This window comes from Camellia sinensis, chromosome 7 (genome assembly GCF_055761805.1).
Source record: "Camellia sinensis isolate YWXY chromosome 7, ASM5576180v1, whole genome shotgun sequence".
Lineage (NCBI taxonomy): Eukaryota > Viridiplantae > Streptophyta > Magnoliopsida > Ericales > Theaceae > Camellia > Camellia sinensis.
In genome coordinates this window covers 24752124-24768987 of record NC_138967.1, presented here as the reverse complement: position 1 = coordinate 24768987, position 16864 = coordinate 24752124, and the positions used below count along the sequence as shown (strand labels likewise).

Below are 16864 nucleotides of genomic sequence, written 5' to 3'. Positions count from 1 at the left end.
AACATCATGTCCTAATAGATTTAGAAAAGTGAGAAAGACCAAAACTAGTGATGTTAGTACTTTTACCTTGTTAGTTCTTCTTCTTCTTCTTCTTCTTCTTTGAAAGGTAAACCTATATTTAATCAGAACAAGTATTTTAATTAATAAGATATTGTATTGTCAAAAAAGCTTTGATTAAATGATTGCTCACCTCTTGGGATGAAAATGCATGAGATTGTTGTTGATGTGACATTGGCCGAACAGTGGGATGACTACTAAGTGAATCAGCAACCTATCATTCAATAAGAGGCTTAAGTTGTATAGTAGCTCTGGGCAATTTAAAGTAAAAACTAGTAAAAATAATGAAAATACCTGCTGCCTATATAATGGGTTCGAGGGTGCAAAAGTTGCTTCCTCCATGTGCTCCGTTAGCTCATTCATTTGAGTCTGCAATTTTGAATTCAATAATTAGCATCCAATATAGGGATTTCAATAATTAGAATTTCAATAATGAGTCTCTCATTTAAGGGTAATCAAATACAAGGATTTTACAAAGCTCAAGACTCATTCCTGGTCATTTGTGAATGAACACTTTCCCTTCACCTTCCGTGACTCCCTAAACAATTACAGACACCAGCGTAACAAAAAAATATGTATGTGGGGGGACCAGAAAAGCACTGTTTTCCACATTTTAGATAGCTCTCACCAAGTGAAATGAGCCAAACGATAGAAAAGCAATGCATGTGTTTAGAAGACAAACGATTTTTCCTGGTTATAAGCTTCTAAGCATTATGTAAATGATAACAATAACAGCATAAACTCGACCAAAAATATCATCTGAGATCTCTGAAGAACATTAACTTACCCAGAGGAAGATGCGTCAGTTGATTGTTGATCAAACAAAGAAGAGCTAGACGATGGTATCTTGTCTGGAAAAGTTGCATTGCTTGTCAACACTGCAATCACAATCCAAAAGGAGTCATGCCCGTTAAAGTAGGACATCATGAAAGCAAATAACTGAAATCTTTAAACCAGCCTTACATTGGAACTCTCTTAATACTCGCTCATAAATAGCAACTCTTTGAAGCTTTATTTCACTAATGAAATGAGACAGAAACCCTCCACGATTCCAATGCCTTGTTACTTTAGGTACTCACAAGTTACTTTTGACTAGAAAAGCTTATTAATCTACAACAGTAAATTGTACTGTTATGTAACCAGTTACCTCAAAAGGTTAAGCTGTCCAGGAATGGGCTTAAAATGTATATCAAGCTCCAACATTTGCATGTTGAGACTCTATTTGGAAACTTATTATGCCTCACTGCAGGTAACCACTCTTTATCCTTGGCGGCGAGCAAAACAAACTCTGAATACCCGTAAATTGGTAAGGTGAGTGTTCACTATGAACACCCTGTCTTTAGCCCTGGATCACCCTGAATCAGTTTTCACTTTTCTTTAGACTTCAGAGTTCATAATGCTCGAGTATTAAGCCAGGATATTCCCATCTCAATTGAATCAGAACTGATCCATACATATAGTTGGGATCACCCCAAGTAAATTGTCAATCTTTGCAAGAAAAATATATGTACTTCCCTGCCATTACAGAATGAACAAGAGGTTGAGAAGAAGGATTGAGAAGAAGCATTGAGAAGAAGGATAACATTCCCACTAGATAAACATATCTACAAAGTATAAGCATTGAGAAGAAGGATAACATTTTCCTTGTATCACTTGCCTCAAGGAAGCCATATCCACCTATGGGTAATCTCACATTTCCTTCCATGTGTTCACCCTCCCCTTCCCAAACTAAAGCACAGCACAGAGACGGGATTCTCAACCTTTTAAAATTCATGGAAAAGAGCAATACCAATATCACCAAAAGAAGATGACAGCCCCAACATTCCCACTAGATAAACAGCACAAAGATACAAAATTGCAATGATCTTTAGGGGGTGTTTGGGAAGTGGCTATTTTAGTTAACTTTTTTTCTTTTTATGAAAGGCATGCAAAAAAATAGTAAGACTGATGTTATTGGGTGTTTTGACTTTTTGACTATTTTTAGCGAAAAATCAACCACCCCAAACGGGCCTCAGTGATGGAAGGCTATCTATGTTCCCTTCTTTTTAGTTCTCTTTTTCATTTTTATTTTTACATCTGTCTTCCTTTGGTTGGTTTCAAGTCACACAAAGTAGTCTATGATATTATATGCCAAAAAAAAAAACTTGAGAACTTCATTTTATATACACACTAGTTCCATGTCATGTCATACCTCAACTTCTTTTTTTCTGATATGGGATCAATTTGCTTTACAAACAACACCAATGTTTCTGAATCTCAGATTATTTAGCTCCTGTACAAACTATTAGGCAAATCATAGTTTTCTGAACAAAAATTCATCCTTTTTTTGTTTTTTGTTCAAATCCCAATAATTGGGTAAGTCCATTACCTATCATGGTATTGTAAATTAGCTTCACATCCCTCAGATATGCAATAAACTTTGATTTGTTTAACTCATAGTTGTTTCAATACAATACCCAAAAACAACAAAAACAAAATCAAAACAGAAAATTCTATGAACATAAACGAATCCTCTTTACTCGAATCGACACTTAAACGAATCCTCAATGTACTATATAGTTGAGGCCTAGTTTAAATTTCAAATTTCAAATTCTGTAACTTCTTCAGTTTTTTTACCCCACATATATTTTTTATTTTCATATCACCCATCAGGTGTGCACACATTCTAGTACACACACACACACACACACACACACACACACACACACATATATATATATATGTATAGAGCTCAATATAGTGGATTAACCACAAGTATTCTGTACAAGATTGAACTTAAAGTCGAATCATCTATAAGTGAAATCAATTTGGAGGTTGAAGAAGAAGAGTACGAAGTGGGACAATGTTACCTAGGGCAAAGATGAGTGGTTGGAGGAGGAGCAATTGGCAAGCGAAGACGAAATAGAGTCCAAAGGTGCAGCTCAGCTCCAGGTTAGCTCAACTCAGCTCATGGGTTTTCATAATGTACCAATCACAAGTTGCATAAAATTGTCAAAGCTATTCAACAACACAAAAGAGAGAAGAAAAAGGGTCAGCTCAGCTCATCAGGATAAGTGGACCACCTCAGAAGGATATTATTACTATATTGAAGTCTGATACACAAGAAAATAATTAAAATGGTCAAAGTATCCAAAGGTGATGAAATTTAATAACAACATAAAAAATAAAATAAAATAAATCCTAACCCAAAAACTGTCTTGAGAAGTCTAACCATATCCCCCAAAATCATAACTTTAAAAGCAAAAGAAGAAACCAAAAACCAAAAACATTGAAACCAATTCCAGTGAGTCAACAGTTGAATTCTATATTACTAATTACAGCAAAGGCAGACAGTAAGAAGATGCCAATGAAGAGCTCTACAGTAGAGTCCTTGAAATAAAATAAAATAAATACACTTGAAACAATTTCATTGTTTTCCTCAAAAAACTTTAAATGCCACTATTTCAATAACAATATATTATATCATTTTCCATAGAACTCAGAGATTCCCTCTAAAAAAATTAAAAACTGAGTGATTAACAAAACTAGACAGTTAATTTGAATGTTATTTTGGGGTGTGGTTTTAATTTGCAACCACCATACCTATACCTTCACCATGTGCCAAATTTTGTGGGTTTGTTGCGAATATTGTTTTGCTGTTCTGGTGACTGCATCTCCTAACTGGTCTTCTGGTTTTTTATGATACAAAAAATGCACAAATATGATAATGGCATCCAAAAACTTATTTCACATTTTTTATTCTCCTTTTATAAGTCCACAAAAAGTGTTACGCGAAGTTCTTGGCAATTCCTAGTTTCCTGTCCTCTACACTACATGATTACAGTAAAACATACAGACAGACCCAAACTTTCAGACTAACATTTTTCAACATACAAAACCCAAAATTCATGAGAAAAGAGGCTTTAAACGAGCAGAGACAATGAAAACATACCAATTGTAAGCATAACACTTAAACATACAACACAAATTTGACTAATTGTAAGTTATATAGAGTTGACCAATTCAGATGAATTGAGACTAGCATTTATTTATGTTTAAAATATACATAAAATGGCAATTCCATAGAAGAGAGAGGATATATAGAACAAAACCTCTTCAACTGTCTTCTCTCTCTTAGGCGTTCTGCCCCAATTTTCAATCCTAATCTGCACAAATGAAAATCAACAACCAAATCAACATTGTACCCATGTTGAGCAGATTGTTAGAGATGGCTGGTGTTTTTTAGCAGAAATTATACTGAAATCACAAGGGGAGAAATTATACGGAAGTCAGACACAACTGAAAGTACAATAGGCATCCATGAAGTAACTAGTTAGTCTCTATCAATTCATCGTAATCGAGTTCACTAATTCCACACAGCAGACAAACTCAAAACAGAGAAGAGAAATCTAAAAGGAACGCATCTCCTCACTTGTTTCTCTCATTCAAAACCGTGCATGAGACTTTCATCTCACACTGCTCCTAAGTGATAAAACAAAGAACTCGTCTTCTTTCTTTTTTGATTACCTTCCTCACATTTTTATAATAAGACCAAAGTCATTCAATTTCTAAAAAAGATTACCAATCCTTAAATACTGGTGTGTAAATACTGGTGTGTGTGTCACATAAAAAAGAAACAAACCTGGATAACACAGAGAATATCAGGGAGGTGATTTTTGGACTCATCAGCAGGACCTGCATAGAGTTCAATAAATACATCAGGCATTAAGGGAGGGAGATAGACAAGCATTAATGGATAGCAAACATAACAAGTAATATACCAAGCAACACAAATAAGTGATGCGCTGGAGCATCCGCCATTAATTGTAGATCATTTGGAGAATTTTTGTAGTGCGAAGCAACATAGAGGGGGGAAATTTGTTATTCTATGTTGCAAAACCTCGAAAAGATTTTCTTCCACCAAAAAGCGACCTTTAAAAAAATTCAGCATACTATGGGTACTATACTGTAGCTTCGCTAGGTATCAATGGCACCAAAAACTTGGCAGAGCTAATAAGCAGATATTGCAGCAGTCATACAATGAGGCATGGGGTCCTGGGGACTCATTTGATAATGAGACAGATCAAACTAGATGTGTCACATGATAATCAAAGGGAGAAAATTAGAAGTAACTACATCACACAACCTAAATCAGTGACATTAATTGAAATTCTAAAAAAAGCAGTATGAGATCCCAAGTCCAAGGAAAGATAATGAGTTCCTTGACTAAGTCAAAATCCCAGGGGATATGTCATTACACAACTTTTCTGACAACAAATATATGTTTTTGAATTCAAATGCATAGAGAAGCATTACCTCAATTCCACCAACAAATATAAAGAAACATACACACATACACACATAAAGATGAGTAGATACACACATACACATATAAAGGTGAAGAACTACCAGGTCTTTGTTGTTCGAGATGATTTTTTCTTTTCATTTTTGTTCATTCATTAATGAGTAGATATTGGTTTTTAAAAAGATTACCTTACAACAGCGAAGTCGCATCCTGATTTTCAGAAACTGATGCAGTACCCTGAAATTCAGATTGAATTAAAGAAAATGCAATGTAAACATTGAAATTATCACACAACCTAAATCAGTGAAATTAATTGAAATTCTAAAAAAAGCAGTATGAGATCCCAAGTCCAAGGAAAGATAATGAGTTCCTTAACTAAGTCAAAATCCCAAAGGATATGTAATTACACAACTTTTCTGACAACAAATACATGTTTTTGAATTCAAATGCATAGAAAACCATTACCTCAATTCCACTCTGTAATCGATTTACTTGACTGATTATTGACAATAATCAGTCTTTACCATTACCTCAATTCCACCAACAAATATCGATTTACTTAAAGCATAGAGAAGCATAGAGAGAAAGAGAGAGAGAGAGAGGGAGAGAGGTACCAGAGAGCTCCCATGGGGGTTCGAAGCAGAGAGAGAAAGAGAAGACAGCGGCGTCAATGTAGAATTTGAGGAAGCTGATGATGATGAAGGTGGCTGTGGTGGTGGAAACCCTAGCCTTCGGTGACCCAATCGAAGCACAATGTCGCGATTCACAATCGGAAACCCTACCTTGCGAGTGGGAGGATTGCGACTTGAAGACACTGAGAGAGAATGGGGGACAGATAGTGAAATCGAGGCCAGCGTCGGGAGCGAGCGCAAGAGGGAGGGTAGGAAAGAAGAAGAGAGAGGGAGAGAGAGACAGAGAGGGAATGGGAGGAGACGAGTTAAACCAAATTACCCCAATCTGGGTTCGATTGAAGCATCAACAGTGTGTGAAGTAGAAAATTACCCCAATCTGGAATTTTTTTTCTGAAATTCAATTCCCGCCCCACGTTTCAAATTTCTCCCCAAATTTTTGGCGACCAAACTCTGAAATTAGTCGCAAAAATAGGTTCTTTCGCCAACAAATTTTTTTAGTCGCCAAATCTCAATCAACGGCGACTAAAATATTAGTCGCTAAAAGTACTAATTTGGCGACTAATTTTTTTTGGTTGCTGAAAATAAGTTTTTCGCGACCAAATTTTTGGTCGCCAAAAAATATGTGACCTTCCCCGACCAAATTTGTAGTTGGTCGGCAAAAGTATACCACTTTCTGCGACCAACATATTTTTTGGTCGCCAAAATATAACCTTCTGCGACCAATAAAATTTGGTCGCCAAAATTAATGATCATTCGCGACTAATTAATATTTGGTCGCCAAACGTCATTTTTTTTGCGACCAAAATTTTTTTAGTCGCTAAAAGTGGTGGCAAAATGTGTAAATTCTTGTAGTGCGGGTTGGCTTGCAAATAACACTGCTTCTTGATCTTGTATCATTGTATGCATTTTAGAATTTCATGGTGAAAGAGAAAGAAGGAACTTATTAACTCACCTAGCTAATAAACGTCGTCTAAAGAGTCGGCTATCACAATTGAAAGTGGATAGGCCAAAGTGATATTTTAGTTAAAGTATAAGTGTTAAGTATAATTAAGCTTATTTTGTTTTGATAACATAAATGAGTGATTAACTTACTAGCATTACAATGAATACTTGCTACCTCCACAACTGTCGGCACCACCACTACTAGTATCTCACTATAGCAACATAAAAATTTAAAAGGTATAATTTAAAAATAATGAATTTTAAATTTTATTTTTTATATATCAAATAATTTATTTTAATTCTACACTTAAATTTATCAAATAAATTTTCAACTTAAAATATTAACCCTCAAATTTCAATTTTCAGCTTCCAAACTTCTAATATTATCAAACTGTGTGTCATCCTATAGAGATCACAGAAAGAAACCCACCCCCCCCCCAAAAAAAAAAAAAAAAAAGCTTACTAGCATTCGAAGGAATATCCATTTATTGGATCAACCGGTCCATATTTTTTTTATTTTTTATTTTTTTAAATCCTTATTTGTTTGTTTGTTTTAGATTTTACAATGAGATGAAGAGAATGAAAATCCAAAAAAATCTAATTATTGATCTCGCTACTTCTTTTTTTCTTTTTGTAAAAAATCAAATAATTACTGTTGGCTACACATTTTGTACTAAGCCAGTGACAATCCGACACGTGGCGAAGTGAGGGTAATATGGGGAGACCAGGTAGGTCTTCGATCCTGATCATACACGTGGCAATTAATATTGGTTGTTATAAGATCTGAGTAGTAGCAGATCAACAAAGAGACGTACAGTGACGTGGCTTCAACGGTTGCTCACATTTCAAATTCGAATATAAGGGGGAAGCCTAACTGTAAGTAAAGGCGTAGTGGAACTACTTATAAGGTAGCATGATCAGCGACTATGGAGGAGCAGTTCGACGGTTTGAAGTACAATTCGATGGTTATCTTCGGAGAGTATAAATAGCAGGAAGGACTTCAGAGGAAGGGACGGCAAAAGATCTAAAGAATTACTTTACATAGTCCTGTGTTATTTCCTGTCCTTTATATTTCTGTACTTTAAGTTTCTGCGCCGCACTTCATTTATACGAGTAGTTTTCGAGTATATTGCCGCTGTAATTCTCTACGGAACTAAGATCATTGTAAGTTTTTCATACCAATGAAATATTTCAGTTTATTTAATTGTTCTTATGTTCAAGTTTTCTGAAGTCAAATTACCAGTAAGCCACCAGTAAAAGTCCTCTTTATTGAGGCCGAAAGAACCATAACACAATCGTCTGAATAATTGTTTGGCAATTACAATTCTGTAAGGACTGATTGATCCTTGCTGGCACGCTCATAATTACGGAAATAACCTTCGAAAGCCAAAAAAGCCAACATATATTTTTGGCACGCCCAGTGGGGCACTTTTAAAACAAAAATGGCTAGACGTAGGAGACAAGGAGAAAATGAACGTTTGGAAGAAGGCGTGGAAGGAGAAGTGGAGACATCCAACCCAGAGGATAATGTGATAACACATCCTGTGGAGACTCCTATCCTATCGGAACCCATGGTCGAACAGACCAATACCTCAGAGCAAATACCATTTGTTCGTAATAGTGGACAAGACCAAGGAATTGGACCATCCAGTGTCCCATCTACTCAGCCAGCCAATCCGTGGGGCGGCTTGGTAGACGCCATGGGACAGCAATTAATAAACACAATGGAAAGGTGGGCAGTATCCTTTTTGGATCGAATGAATAACCATCAACCAACGAATGTAAGACACATAGAGGAGGTGAATGTCCTTCAGCAAAGATTGGCTAGAGACAAACAGCCTATGCAAGCTAATGGACATTCTAATGGTCAAACCAGTAATCAGATTCATGAAAGATTACCACCTCAGTCTTGGTACGAACCCATTTCGAGGCCTGTAACAGGCCAGAATGCCTCAATGTTCAACAGTGAAGCCATGCAGATTGGTGGATCTGGCCCGATACAAGAAAATGGCATAAGAATGAGTCCAAATCCCACATTCGAAGCCATACCTGGCACCAGGGGGTACAATAATCCCGTATTTGAATTTATACCCGGGGGGTTGGAAGGTTTTCCTACAAGTGGAAGGGACACAATACTTGTTCCAGCACCTTTCGTGGGTCCTTTCGCAGGACAGGCTCAAAGAGGTTACCTACACCCCCAACAGCACCCTCTACCACAGGGACAGCCGGTCCCAAATGTACCACCTTATGGACCAAGAGGACCACAAGCACAAGGTTGTCCACCAAATCCTGTGTTTGTTCCCCCAATGGTGGTTCAGCAGGCGCAAAATATGGTCCCTAGGGACCAGATCACTGAGATAGTTAGGGAGTTGTATGGACCAATGGCTCGGGGGGTCCAGACCCCTGTGTATAGAAAACCATACCCAGAATGGGTCGATAGGGTACATGAATATCCAAGAGGTTTCAAGATACCAGATTTTGTCCTCTTTCATGGGAACGGAAACCAATCCACAGTAGAACATATTGCTAGGTTTGCCGCTCAATGTGGTGAATTTACCAATCATGACTATATAAAGTTGAGACTATTCCCAAATTCTCTAACCGGAGGAGCATTCGTGTGGTATATTAACCTTCCACCTGGCTCCATCCAGACTTGGCAGCAAATGAAAGAGGCATTTCATGCCCAGTTTTTCCAATCAGAGCCAGAAGTTTCCATGGCAGACTTGGCCAGATTAAGTCAAAGGCCTGAAGAGAAGGCTACTCAAATTATTTCCAGATTTAAGAGGGCTCGAAATAAATGTAGAGTAATGTTGCCAGAAACTGAATTTGTAAGATTGGCCCAAAATGGCCTAGAGTTCAGGCTTCGAAAGAAGTTTGATTCAACAGAGTTTAGAGATTTAGTGGAACTGACTTATAAAGTATCAAGATATGAAGCATTACTAGAAGAGGAACAGGATCGAAATAATGCGTCATATAAGACGTACTACAAAGATCCTAATTATGAGATCGATGCAGCAGAGATTGTGGGAAAAGAGCCTATGATCTGTGAAGCATTAATTTCATAAAGATACAACAATTGACCAGCAGTTTAAAAAGAAAGATATCCACAGGAAATATTCTTTCGACTTAACTAAGGCAGATGACATTTTTGATCATTTGCTTGCGGCCAACTTCCTTAAGTTACCAAAAGGTGTTAAAATTCCATCTCTTGATGAACTTAAAGGAAAAATATATTGTAAATGGCATAATTCTTGGTCTCACTCGACTAAAAACTGTGTTATTTTTCGAGACAGGATCCAAGAACAAATTCGGAAGGGGAGTTTGAAGTTCCCAGCCAAAGCTGAAAAAGCCATGGGGATCGATAACAATCCATTTCCAGAAATTGGAGAGGTGGCAGCCAATGTCATTATGACAGACTTTCAGAATCTGTCTCTGAAAGAATTGGAGGAAGTCAATGTACAGATGCATGTGGCTAACCAGACAGCAACCAAAAAAGACCTTAAAAGTCCACCAGCCATGGGACAAGATTTCCCACATCAGAGGGAAGACTCTGATGAAGAAGCATTGGATGATGACTCCCTGGAGGCAGCCGTAATGCAACGAATGTGTCCCAGGTGCAGACTGAGTTATAAGTGGTTGAAAGGCCTTCCAGTCGATGGGAAGCAGTATTACAAGGATGTGCAGAGGCGTCCCAACGCAACCAATGCTTATAACAAAAGGCCGTATCCGGCTAATGTTAGGCGGCAGCCATTAGCGGTTGAACCTGCAGTTGATAGACTGCATGCTAAAGGCAAGAGGCCCTTATATGAGTCCAGATCACCCAACTATTACAGGTTGGAGAGTAGTCATTCTGAAAGAAGGCTGGAGAAGAGTTCAGGTTTTGGGATCAAAGCCAGGAATTGGCCCCTTGGGCCAGCTTCACAAAGGACGGAAAATGATTATCATCATCGAGAACTTGAATCAGGCTCAAAGCTTGGAGACAGGGCCAAGCAATTGTCTTCACAGCCAGCCTCAAAGGTGACCTTGAAAGAAGAAAGAGGCGGTTCAACATCTGGGTCAGTAAGTTCGTGGGTACCTGGAGTCCCAGATTGGTTTGTGATGCAAAACAAACCCAGAGAAATGCCTTCCCAAAGGAATTTTGGAAATCAAAGTAGGATGGTTAAGCCTCCTTTGGTGGCTCCCAACAACTGGGTATTGCTGAAACACCCAAAAACGAGGGAACCAGATATGGTCCCCGTTATTTCCAGATCACAAAGGAGAAAAATTCAGCGTAGATACACCCAATACCAGAGAGGCCTGAAAGAAAGTGGAGAGAGTTCTTCGATGATCCAGACTGGAGAAAAGAAGAATCGAAAGTCAGGCCATAGTTCAAAGCCAGTTACACAAAACGAGGTGGACCGCAGCAGAGAACAGTTGGTCAAGGTTCATTCTGAACTAAAGGCCAGAGAGAAGGAAAGTCTAACAGGGTTGGAGAAAGCTTTGATGGAGAGTGGTAGCGAAACGGAAGAAGATGTTGGCGTAAGCCAGAAGAAAGAAATGGTGGAAGAAGAAATGTTCGAAGCCTTCATGGCTGAGCAAACATTTCTGGTTGAAAAGCCAGCTGAGGAAAATCATTCGAAGGGACCTGTTAGCAACGAAATACCAGAATGCATCATGCAGGATGTTTCTGAGGAAGTTGACCAAAGTGACCAAGAGGGGAAACAGGTACAGCCAGCCATCCAGTTTGGCTCGTTTCCCCCGGTATCAGTGAACATGGTACACATATTACCACGGGAATTCCAAGCTGGAGATGAGAATCAAGAGGGGCAGGAAGCTAATCCAATTCTGATCTCTAGTGAAGATTCACAAGCAAGTATGGTGCAAGATAATTTCGAAATGGTTACCCCAATGGAAGCTGAATATGAGAGCGAAGAAGTGGTAAGCATTAACCTCTCGTATCCATTCGAATATCCCTCGAATTCCATGACGCAGCATGTTAAGCCTTTGTACATTAAGGCCTTCTTCGATGGGGTTCAGTTAAACCGAGTCTTGGTGGATAATGGAGCGGCGGTAAACTTATTACCGAAATCTTCCTTGAAGAAATTAGGAAAGAGGAATCCCAGGTTGATTCCAACCAGTACGACCATCGCTGGTTTTGCTGGAGACAAGCCGATGGCCCAGGGAATTCTACCCATCAACCTGAGTGTGGGAACCAAGGACTGCATGACGGCGTTTTTCGTCATCGATAGCAATGCGAAGTACAATGCTTTACTTGGTAGAGATTGGATCCACACTAATATATGTGTGTCTTCCTCTTTGCATCAGAAAATGATAATAGCTCTAGGCAATGGGAAGACGGAGGAAATTAATGCAGATCCTCAACCTTTCATAGCCTGTGCGGATTTCACAGAAGCCAAGTTGTATATTGATGGCGTGGCACCGCTTAGTATACTGATGGAATTCGATGGCTCAGCCGAAGTAACGGCTGATAAAGAGGTAGCACACCTGAAGCAACTAGTCCAGGAGAGTGCTGATGAAGAGCTAGTGGTTAAAGATGACAATGATGCCTGGTTATAGGCAGCGAGATGAAGCACCAGAAGCCAGGTCTTTGGCTTTGATCAAGTTTTCAATATTGGATATAAAGTCAATAGTCCAGAAAGTTCGAGAGCAGGAGAAAGAAGTCATGACGATTGGCTGCAAGCGGGAGCAGCAACAAGCCAGAGTTTTGACCCTTGATAAATACTGTGCATTGGACATAGAAACTAAAGTCCAAGAAATATAGGAAGAAGAAACTTTGGGGACAGATTTTGTCTATGAGGAGGAGAATAGAGAGGAGGAATCAAAGAGCTTGGAAGCAGAACACAGCAAGGAGATTTCTGCGAAGTCTGAGAAGATCAAAGAAGGAGTTCAGGTAAGTACTCAGATACAAGACCCCTTAGAAGAAATAAATTTAGGGGGAGATTCTATACAACAACCCATTTATATAAGTGCTTGGTTGAATTCTCCTGATAAGGACCAGTTATTGGTTATTCTGAGAAGATATAAAGATTGTTTTGCATGGTCATACAATGAACTACCAGGATTGGATAGGTCATTAGTGGAACATAGGCTTCCCATGAAGCCTAACTTCAAGCCATACAAACAAAAACCAAGAGGAATGGGTTCAGAGGTGATCCAGAAAGTCAAGGAAGAAATTCTTAGACTACTCAAGGCAGGCTTTATCAGAACAGCCAGGTATGTTGAGTGGCTGTCTAATATTGTACCTGTAGTCAAGAAAAATGGCAAAATGAGAGTATGCATTGATTTTAGAAACTTAAATCTGGCAACTCCAAAAGATGAATATCCTATGCCTATAGTAGATTTGTTGGTGGACAGCTCAGCCGGACATCACATTCTATCAATGATGGATGGACACTCAGGCTATAACCAGATCTGCATTGCGGAGGAAGATGTTCATAAGACAGCATTTAGATGCCCTGAGAATATTGGGACCTTCGAATGGGTCAAAATGCCGTTTGGCTTGAAGAATGCTGGGACCACATATCAGAGAGCTATGAACACTATCTTTCATGATCTTATTGGTGGGTATTTAGAATGTTATATTGACGACATTGTGGTTAAATCCCAGTCCATGGAGGAACATTTGTTTCACCTAGAGGCAGCCTTTGAAAGAATGAGAAGGTTCAAATTGAAGCTTAATCCTCTTAAGTGTGCTTTTGGCGTATCATCTGGAAACTTCTTGGGCTATGTAGTATACAAGAAAGGAATACAGATCGACCAGAATAAAGCCAAAGCCATTATTGAAGCCAGACCTCCATCAAGTAAGAAAGAATTACAAAAGTTCCTTGGTTAGGTTAATTTTCTTCGAAGATTCATTTCTAACACTACAGGGAAAACTAAAATTTTTTCTTCTTTATGAAGGCTGAAAGATGAGGAGGAATTTGTGTGGACAACGGAGCATCAAAGTGCTTTCGATGGAATCAAAGCCTACTTGGCCAATCCTCCAGTACTGATGCCACCAAATGGCGTTAAGCCTTTAAAGCTGTACATAGCCGCAGCAGAAGACTCATTAGGAGCTTTCTTGGCCCAAGACAATGAGGAAGGCAAGGAGCAAGCTGTTTATTACCTTAGTAGGTTTTTAAATTCTTGCGAATGTAAATATTCAGCTGTAGAAAAGCTTTGCCTTGCACTGTATTTTACTGTAATGAAATTAAGATATTACCTGTTGCCTACAACTGTCTTGGTAATTGCAACCACAGATTTGGTTAAGTACATGCTATCTAGACCTATGTTGAGGGGAAGAATTGGCAAATGGGTATTAGCTCTGTCAGAATTTCACTTAGAATATGTGCCCCAAAGAGCAGTGAAAGGACAAGTTTTAGCCAATTTTTTGGCAGACCATCCATCTCAAACGGAGAGTCAAGAAATAATGGAACTCAGTATGGCTAGTGTCGAGCCATGGCAAATGTGGTTCGATGGGTCGAAAGCCAATGGCCTAATTGGAATTGGTATAGTAATCAAGTCACCACAAGGAATAGAGACCACACATGGTTTCAGAATAGATGAAACTGCTTGTTCTAATAATCAAGCTGAATATGAAGCTATGATAGTAGGATTGGAAATTCTTATTGGATTACAAGTACATGCAGTTGACATATTTGGAGATTCCCAATTGGTTGTTAACCAAGTAAAAGGGATTTTCAAGTGTCAAAGCATAAGTATGCTGCCATATTATGTTGTCGCATTACATTTGCTCTCTCAATTTGAACTAGTAAATGTAACTTATGTCCCGAGATTCTTGAATAATAGAGCTAACGATGTGGCACAGAAAGCTTCGAATTTCAAGAGTAAGGATGGTACCCATTGGGATGTAAGCCAAACGACATACCAAAAATCTATACCACCTCTAAGTAAGAGGAACATGGTTCTAGAAATCAATTATAATGATTTGCAGGAACAGGATTGGAGACATCCAATAATACAATACCTGGCTGGCCCATCCTCGAAAGCCAGCAGAAGAGTTAAATTGCAATCTATGCAATATATCATATACAACAATGATCTCTACAAAAGAGGGGGAGATGGTCTATTGTTAGAATGTTTAGGGCCAAAAGAAGCATTAATAGCTATGGCTGAAGTTCACGAAGGTATCTGTGGTGCACATCAGCCTGGTGTAAAAATGAGATGGCTGCTTCGAAGACATTCCTATTATTGGCCGACTATCCTTAAAGATTGCATAGAATATGCAAAGGGCTGCCAGGCATGTCAAAAGCATGGTACAATAAGGCATGTGTCCATAACTGATCTACATGCAGTAGTAAAGCCTTGGCCATTTAGAGGATGGGCCATGGATATGATGGGGAAAATACACCCTCCCTCTTCGAAGCATCATTGTTTTATTTTGGTGGCTACTGATTATTTCACCAAATGGGTCGAAGCCAAACCATATAAAGCTGTAGATCAGACGGAGGTTATTGGATTCATTAAAGATTTGATTCATAGATTTGGCATCCCACAAACGATAACGGTCGATAATGGGACTGTTTTTGATGGGAAAATGGTGAAGTCTTTTGTGGCTGAGTTCGGGATTAGCCTTGTGAATTCCACTCCATACTACACACAAGCCAATGGTCAAGCTGAGTCATCTAACAAGTCCTTAAAAAAGGGAATACAAAAAGTTGTGGAAGATAATCCGAGAGATTGGCATAACTTATTGTTAGATGTATTGTGGGCTTATAGAACTCCCCCAAGGTCAAGCACAGGAGTCACTCCTTATGCCTTAGTTTATGGGCATGATGCAGTGTTACCAGTGGAGATTAATGTTAAATCCTTAAGGGTAAGATGCCAAGACCAGTTGGATCCTGAGCAATACTATCAAAGTATGTGCTTGGAATTAGAAGATATAGATGAAGCTAGAATTTTGGCATTAAATAGCATTCTCTTTCAGAAGAAGAAAGCAGCCAAAAATTATAACAAGAAAGTCAAACACATTGGCTTTGATGAAGGTGATTTGGTGTGGAAAACAATACTCCCAATAGGGATTAGAAGCCATAGATTTGGCAAATGGTCACCTAACTGGGAAGGACCATATCAAATTCATAGAGTTTTGTCTTTTGGGGCATACCATTTGAAAGATCTGAGTGGTTATGTGCATCCCAAAAAGATTAATGGTAGATATTTAAAACCTTATTTTCCAACTATTTGGGAAACACAGGGAACAAAATAAACAGTGAGTACAAGAACATAAACAAGGAAATACTTTATAAAGAGTCGAGTACATTGTGCCACAAGTTGGCCCAAAAATCATTACAATGTTTTAGCTGTTTTGTACAACATATTTCCTATTTGTAAATGATGCAAACAGTTGAATAGCTGCAGTCATATCTTTCTTTTGATCAGCCAGTCCTTGATTGGTGATTTGCAGTTTGAGGTCAGTTCGGAGTAAGGCTTGATTCACTGCAGAAGGCTCCTCTTCGAGTTGAGCCTTCCTCTCCAGCAATTGAGTTCGGAAGTGAGAGGCAGAGGAGTGTTGTTCCTTAAGCGTTGATACTTCAGTATGCACTTGAGAAACAAAACTTTGATCTCTGACCAATTTCTCATCTGCGGCCTTGGCAGCATGACAGATGCTGATGTAAAAATCAATGGTAGCTGCTGCCTGGGATAGGTGGTTAGAGACATCCATACCAGACTACTCAGCAAGTTTGCAGCATTGAAGAAACCCATTTTTTATTATAGGCCTTTGTAGAGCCTCGAAGGGAATCCTCGAAAAAGAAATTAGCAGGTCTAGACAGGTGTCCAAATCTATCGAAGGCACAGAAGGTTGGCTGCTAGAGGAAGGAGAACTCTCAAAGATTTCCAGCAAAGAATCAGCTAAAACTAATGGCTTAGTCTCCTCATCGAATGTCGAAGAAGTAGAAGTGATGTCAAAAAGACTAGCTAATCTTGCTTCAAAAATATCAATCTCATCAGT

The 16864-nt window shown here is 38.8% G+C and overlaps 1 long non-coding RNA gene across 1 annotated transcript; it reads right to left on the bottom strand.

Moving 5' to 3' along the window:
* Positions 1 to 64: 64 nt before the first annotated feature.
* LOC145794613 (uncharacterized) lies at positions 65 to 3875 on the bottom strand. The gene is made up of 4 exons (XR_014334533.1): positions 845 to 3875; positions 352 to 426; positions 191 to 271; positions 65 to 112 (listed from the first exon to the last, which is right to left on the bottom strand). It is a non-coding gene; the product is annotated as an uncharacterized LOC145794613 (long non-coding RNA).
* Between the last annotated feature and the right edge of the window lie 12989 nt (positions 3876 to 16864).